Source organism: Symphalangus syndactylus, chromosome 10 (assembly GCF_028878055.3).
Source record: "Symphalangus syndactylus isolate Jambi chromosome 10, NHGRI_mSymSyn1-v2.1_pri, whole genome shotgun sequence".
NCBI lineage: Eukaryota > Metazoa > Chordata > Mammalia > Primates > Hylobatidae > Symphalangus > Symphalangus syndactylus.
Genome location: NC_072432.2, coordinates 46500242 through 46507283, shown reverse-complemented (window position 1 = coordinate 46507283; position 7042 = coordinate 46500242).

Here is a 7042-nt window from a genome sequence, read left to right as displayed (position 1 = left end):
GATTATGGGAGCTACAGTTCAAGACGAGATTAGGATGGGGACACAGCCAAACCATATCACTTCATTTCTATAGTATATAAACTGTTGTCCTTGTGAGAATCTCAATTTTCATTCAAAGTATGCTTTTTATGCCATTATTGTTTTTACTTTTATATCTATGTTTATATGGATATTTTGTTTTTGGTTTAGATAGATGCAGAAAAAAAATCATCTCTATACATCAGATCTCATTTAAAATCAATGCCAGATTAACTAACTACATTCACCATTCTCCCAGTAAACCATACTGGCTCATGCCATCTGTATGCTCGTAGTTATTGATTACTTTCCTATCTGACAGATCACTTATACTTTCACCAGTTAATTGTATCTTAATAATAGGCACTTGTGATTATGCAAATATTAGTTTTTTCTTTTTATACAGAAAACACTCAGTTTACTTAAATATTATATCAACCAATAAAATAAGTGCAAATAATAAATTTATTTCCTCAAAACCTAAGTTGAATGCTTTGAAAAGACTTGGTAACAGCTAGTTGCTAAAAAAAATGAAGATAAATTAAATGTGGACAAGGCAATATAAAGGATTAGAGAGAACATCATAAAATTATAAGAGGATTCTAAACTCAATTTGCTTCGGAAATTTCTGGACATCTTTTTCCCTCTTAAAAAACAGTGAAAATTATAGTTGATGTTTTATAAGTATGAAAACAAAAGCACAAAGCAAGACAAAATAATAGCTGTACTCAATGAACCTGTTTAGAAAAAATATCTTGCGTGTACATGAAGATTGTCAGATGAATAAATACATATATATGTTAGGTTGACATAAAATGTTTAAGTTTATGTACATATATTTTATATTTCTGTGGTTTTAATCAACCTTTTAAATTAGGGAATGAAATACATATAAGAGAAATAATGGGCATTTAATACCTTTACATTGAACTTGATCTTAGAGAAGGCATGCATTTTGTTACTTTTGTATTTTATTTTCTGAATGATAATAGTCATCAAAATGATGAAAGTCAAAAACTGGAATAATGAAAAAATGACTTGACCAATCATCAGATTGCATATATCCAAGGCACATTTTTACTAAATTTTCGAGGCATATATTGTTCTCTTTTTAAAAAGATTGGATTAGTGAGTATAACAAAGAAAATAAAAGCTAGATTAAATTTCTTGTCTTTGTTTTGAAATTATAAACTTTTATCAAGGTAGAAATATAGTATGAGAATTAAAAACTCTGTATTGATATTAAAAACTTGTTTGTGCTTGTAAAATTTATTCACTCACATATGAAAGACACTCCTCAGAACAACAAATTAACCACATTCAAAACCCTAAAGATATAAAGGAAAAAATAAAAAACATATTGGAGAGGCTCTTTAAGGGGTGAAAAATAGAGTAAGATAGGAGCATGGCTCATATGGTAATATACAACTCTCTGGAATATATTTTAACACTCAGAAGTTTTTAAATACAATTTTTGCTTTTTAGTAAATAATGCATTGTATTTAGTTTTTATGTCTCTTTAAGTAAGTTGTGAAAGCTTCCTAGGCTTTCCTGATCTTAAAGTTTTGATCAGGTGTTTTTTAGAATACTTCGAACTAGTCTGATATTTTTCTCATGATTAGAACGTGGTTATCAGATTTTGTGAGGAAGGCCACAGAGATAAAGTGTCATTCTCATCACATCACAAAAGGGTATATACTATCAACATGACTTATCACTGTTGATGTTAACCTATATCACCTGTAGGTAGTGTTGCATAGATTTCTCCACTGTAAAGTTACACCACTCCTCTTCTTTACAAACTGTACTTTTTGGAAGAAAGCTACTACGTACAGCACAGCTTGAAATGTGCAATCTTCCTTCACTTCCCTCAGGGTGAAGTATCTGCACAGATTTGTCTCTTCTTCCATTATGATTTATATATTTAAACACTTATTTGTCTCAGTATGGATATTTATTTTAGACATTGTGTTATAATCCAATACTACTTTATTAACTTTTTTGTTCAAATTGTTTCAGTTTTAGACATTGGTTTTTTTCCGGTGGCTCATATATCTTTTTGCATACCCCGGTCCCTCCCTTCCTCCCTCCCCCTCCTGCCTTCCTCCCTTCCTCCTTTCCTCCTTTTTCCCTTTCTTTCTCTTTCTTTCTTTCTTTCTTTCCTTTCTTTCTTTCTTCTTTCTTTCTTTATTTCTTTCTTTCTTTCTTTCTTTCTTTCTTTCTTTCTTTTTCTTTCTTTCTTTCTTTCTTTCTTTCTTTCTTTCTTTCTTCTTTCTTTCTTTCTTTCCTTTTTCTTTCTTTCTTTTCTTGCTTGCTTGCTTGCCTTTTCCTTTTCTTTCTTTCTTCTTTTGTCTTCTTTCTTTCTCTTTCTTTCTTTCTTTTCTTTCTTTCTGTCTTTCTCTCTCTCTTTCTTTTTTTTCTTCTCTTTTTCTTCTTTTTTGAGAATTTGATTGCTTTCTGGCACTACAAGATGCTATGGACTCATCCTGTATATTTCTTTACCCACTTCCAAAATCAGCCATTTATTTAAAGAAATGGTTCCTTTTATTTGTAAATGGTATTGGAAACTAAGATCATGGCTCTAGATGTGCTCAATGTTCCTGTGATGTTGCTGCTTCTAAACTCTCTCAGCTGACAGAGGAAGGAAATATATATGCATATAGTAACTTGTGTACATATACATATCTATAAATATTTACAAATTTATCCAAATGTATCTATATTCAGTCAACATAAATTCATACAAATGTCTTTAACTAACTCTAGCACATTACCACATGAATCATTTTACTCCTCTCCTCATGGTTACCTGTAACTGCCCCTCCCCCTCAGTGAGAAGCCACCATCCATTTCATCCATTGACTTAACTTGCAGTAACATGTCTAGTGGAAATAACTCATCAATTTAGAGTATAGTGTACATGTAGTTTCTTTTGTCTTTAGTCCTCTAGTCTCTGTTCATCTCCAAGGTCAGTACCTTTTTCTCACATCCATTTCAGTGTTTCGTAAATTTCTATTGCAGTTAGATTCTCTTCTACAGTATGCATTCCATTCTGGTATTTCCTAATACCTTAAATGATTTTTAAAAATGTTTTATACATTAAAATTTCCTCTTAGTGTTGTGAAGTTCCATGGGTCTTGACAAATGCATAGTGTCATATATTCACCATTTTTATAGCATATAGAATAGCTTTATTACTCTAGATAATTTTTCATTTATTCGCTTCTCCCAAAGCACCTGGTAACCATTGATTTACAAACCATGTCTATAATTCTGCTTTTTCCAAAATGTCATATAACCATACAGGTTATAGTCTTTTCAGAATGACTTCTTTCACATTGAAATATGTGTTTAAGGTACATCATGTCTTTGTGTGGATATTATACATACATTTTTATGTAAATACGATAGTAAATGTGTTTTCCGCAACTTTTTTTCTTGGTTAAAAATCTATGTTAGGGACTATTTTATGTCTCTAACACATGACCACTTCATTTTTGAAGCTATGGTATAGCATTCCAGAGAACAGATAATCTATTTAAGTATTACCTTATTGATGTTTCTAATTTTTTGTTATTAGAAACAGGTCTTCACTGAGTTACTGTATACCTTTGAATTTGTATACATGTGTACAATTATTCTATAGAATATATAGCATGAAACATAGATTGGTTGGAGGTTATGTATGTTGTTAATTTTATTCAAATTTTTATTTTGAAATAGTTGTAGTTTTACAGATGTTTTACAATGGTTATACAGGGTTTCTTCATAACCTTTCCCCTAGCTTCTTCAGTGTTAGCATCTTCCATCAACCATGGTTATGTAGTTAATATTTGATGTATTTTTCCTCCAAGGAAGCTATACAAATTTACACTATTTCCAATACTATATAAGAATGACTCTTTTTCTATAGTCTTTTTAATAGTAGATATTACTCTTAAATTTTGTCAAGCTTATGTGTATGTACATTTTGTTATTTAAATAGCATTTGCCTGATTTTTCGTGAAGATAAATATCTTTTTATGTAATTGTTGGCAATTTTTATAATACTTTTATGAGTTTTTCTGTTCATTTTACTTGATCATTTGTAACATGTATTCCTCTTTATGTTTTCTCAGCCTCACCTGCCTCCAACATGCTCAACTATTAGACACAAGCAAGTCTGTGAATATTTCCAGTGTTCTATTTCCTGAGGCACACCTGCACTCAGAGTCTCCATATTTTCCCATCATTTCTATGGTGTCTTGAATGAGGCACCATAACAGAGGGAGAGGAACTGGCTTCCCAAAGAGGCCAATACACTCAACTAATAGGGGTAAATATTTAACTCCGTATTAGAGGAATCTTGACAAATAGGGCAGAGGAAGCAGGAAGGAACAGGCAGGTAAATTTATTTTTCCTTTTATTGGCCAGATGAACTTGGTTTTTGAATTGCTTGTCCCTGATTTTATTCTCTTCTCTCTGCCTTCTTTCTCTCAGTCTTCCTGCCTTGAGATTGCATCTTCCAGTAAACTATTGCCACATGAGCCTGACTCTATCTCTGTTTTCTAGGCAGTTTGGGTTAAGACAACGTTTTCCTCTAGGGCAGTGTTCTTCTTTGTTAATTTGTAATATACCATCATATATAATGTCAATTAATTCCTTTTTTATTTGTGCTAAATAATTCTGCCAGTTTACATTTGTCTATGAAGTTTATTGTATAGTACCTCTCACTGTATAAAAGACATATATTTTTAGATGTTTTGTTTTGTTACTCTTTTCATTTACGGCTCCTAGATATTCTTATGTTACTTAGGAAGGCTTTCTGTGTCCCAGGATTATTTTAAAATTTCCACTATGGCATCATATTTTAACCTTAATTCATTTAAAATGATGATGGGAGGCAGAAATTGATTTAGACTTTAAAAGTGATCCTCTAACTTACTTTAACCCCAATCCTTTTTGCTCAGCACTAAAAAGTCTCTGTTAAAACATGTGTGAAAAAATCATAAAAGCTACACACAATTATCAAAAAAGAACTGCTTTGCCTTTGTCCTGACATGACAAACCGAAGAACATAACTTAGAGGTACATTGGGCAGGGTGGGGGAAAGGGGAAGCAAAAAAAAATCCCTTGAACTTCTATTTCTGAAAATGTATTTTCTTCCTTAATTCCTAATTATAATATTAAGCAATATCTTGCTGACCTACACTTACACAAAATTATCAACGTACATTTGGCAGAGAAGCAAGGTTAACTCAAGACCACAAAAATTCACCCGCCACTTTTGTGTCAAATAGAAAAAAAAAAAGTTGTCCCCTGAAATGGTTTGGCTGTGCCCCTAATTAAATCTCATCTTGAATTCCCACATGTGAGAGGGACCTGGTGGGAGGTAATTGAATCACGGGATCAGGTCTTTCCCATGCTGTTCTCCTGATAGTGAATAATTCTCATGAGATCTGATGGCCTTATAAGGCAGTTTCCCTGCACAAGCCCTCTGTCTCTTTGCCTGCTTCCATCCATGTAAGATGTGACTTGTTCCTCCTTGCCTTCTGCCATGATTGTAAGGTTTCCCAGCCATGTGGAACTATAAGTTCATTAAACCTATTTTTCTTCCCAGATATGTCTTTATCAGCAGTGTGAAAATGGACTAATAGAGTAGATTGGTACCAGTAGAGTGGGTTGCTGATGAAACAATACCCAAAAACGTGAAAAAGACTTTGCAACTGGGTAACATGCAGAGGTTGGAACTGTTTGAAGAGCTCAGAAGAGGATAACAAAATGAGGGAGAGTTTGGAACTCCCTAGAGGCTTGTTGAATGGCTTTGACCGAAGTGCTGATAATGGTATGGACATTGAAATCCAGGCTGAGATGGTCTCAGATGGAGATGAGGAACTTGTTGAGAACTGGAGCAAAGGTGACTCTTGCTATGTTTTAGCAAAGAGACTGGTGGCATTTTGCCCTATCCAAGAAATCTGTGGACCTTTGAACTTGAGAGAGACGATTTAGGGTATCTGGCAGAAGAAATTTCTAAGCAGCAAAGCATTCAAGAAGTGACTTAGGTGCTTTTAAAGGCATTCAGTTTTGTAAGGGAAGCAGAGCATAAAAGTTTGGAAAATTTGCAGCCTGGCAATGCGATAGAAAAGAAAATTCCATTCTCTGAGGAGAAATTCAAGTGAGCTGCGGAAATTAGCGTGCATAATGAGTTGCTGAATGTTAATCCCCAAGACAATGGGAAAAATGTCTCCAGGACATGTCAAAATTCTTCACAACAGCCCCTCCCATCACATGCCCTGGGACTTGGTGCCCTGCATCCCAGCTGCTCCAGCTGTGGCTGAAAGGGGCCAACATACAGCTTGGGCTGTGGCTTTGGAAGATGCAAGTCTCAAGCCTTGGCAGCTTCCACATGGCATTGAGCCTGTGGGTGCACAGAAGTCAAGAATTGAGGTTTGGGAACCTCTACCTAGATTTCAGAGGATGTATGTAAATGCCTGGATGTCCAAGCAGAAGTTTGCTGCAGAGGTAGGGCTCTCATGGAGAACCTCTGATAGGGTAGTGTGGAAGGGAAATGTGGGGTGGGAGCCTCCACACAGAGTCCCTACTGGGGCACCACCTAGTGGTGCTGTGAGAAGAAAGCCATCGTCTTCCAGACCCCAGAATGGTAGATGCACTGACGCTTGCACTGTGCACCTGGAAGAGCCATAGACAATACAAGCCATTGGAAACAGCTGGGAGGGAGGCTCTACCCTGCAAAGCCACAGGGGTGGAGCTCAAGACTATGGGAATCCACATCTTCCTTCAGTGTGACCTGGATGCAAGACATGGAGTCAAAGGAGATCATTTTGGAGCTTTCAGATTTGACTGTCCCATTGGATTTCAGACTTGCATGAGGCCTGTGGCCCCTTTGTTTTGGCCAGTGTTTCCCATTTTCAATGGATGTATTCACCCAAAGCCTATACCCCCATTGTGTCTAGGAAGTAACTAACTTGCTTTGGATTTTACAGGCTTCTAGGCAGAAGGGACTTGTCTTGTCTTGGATGAGACT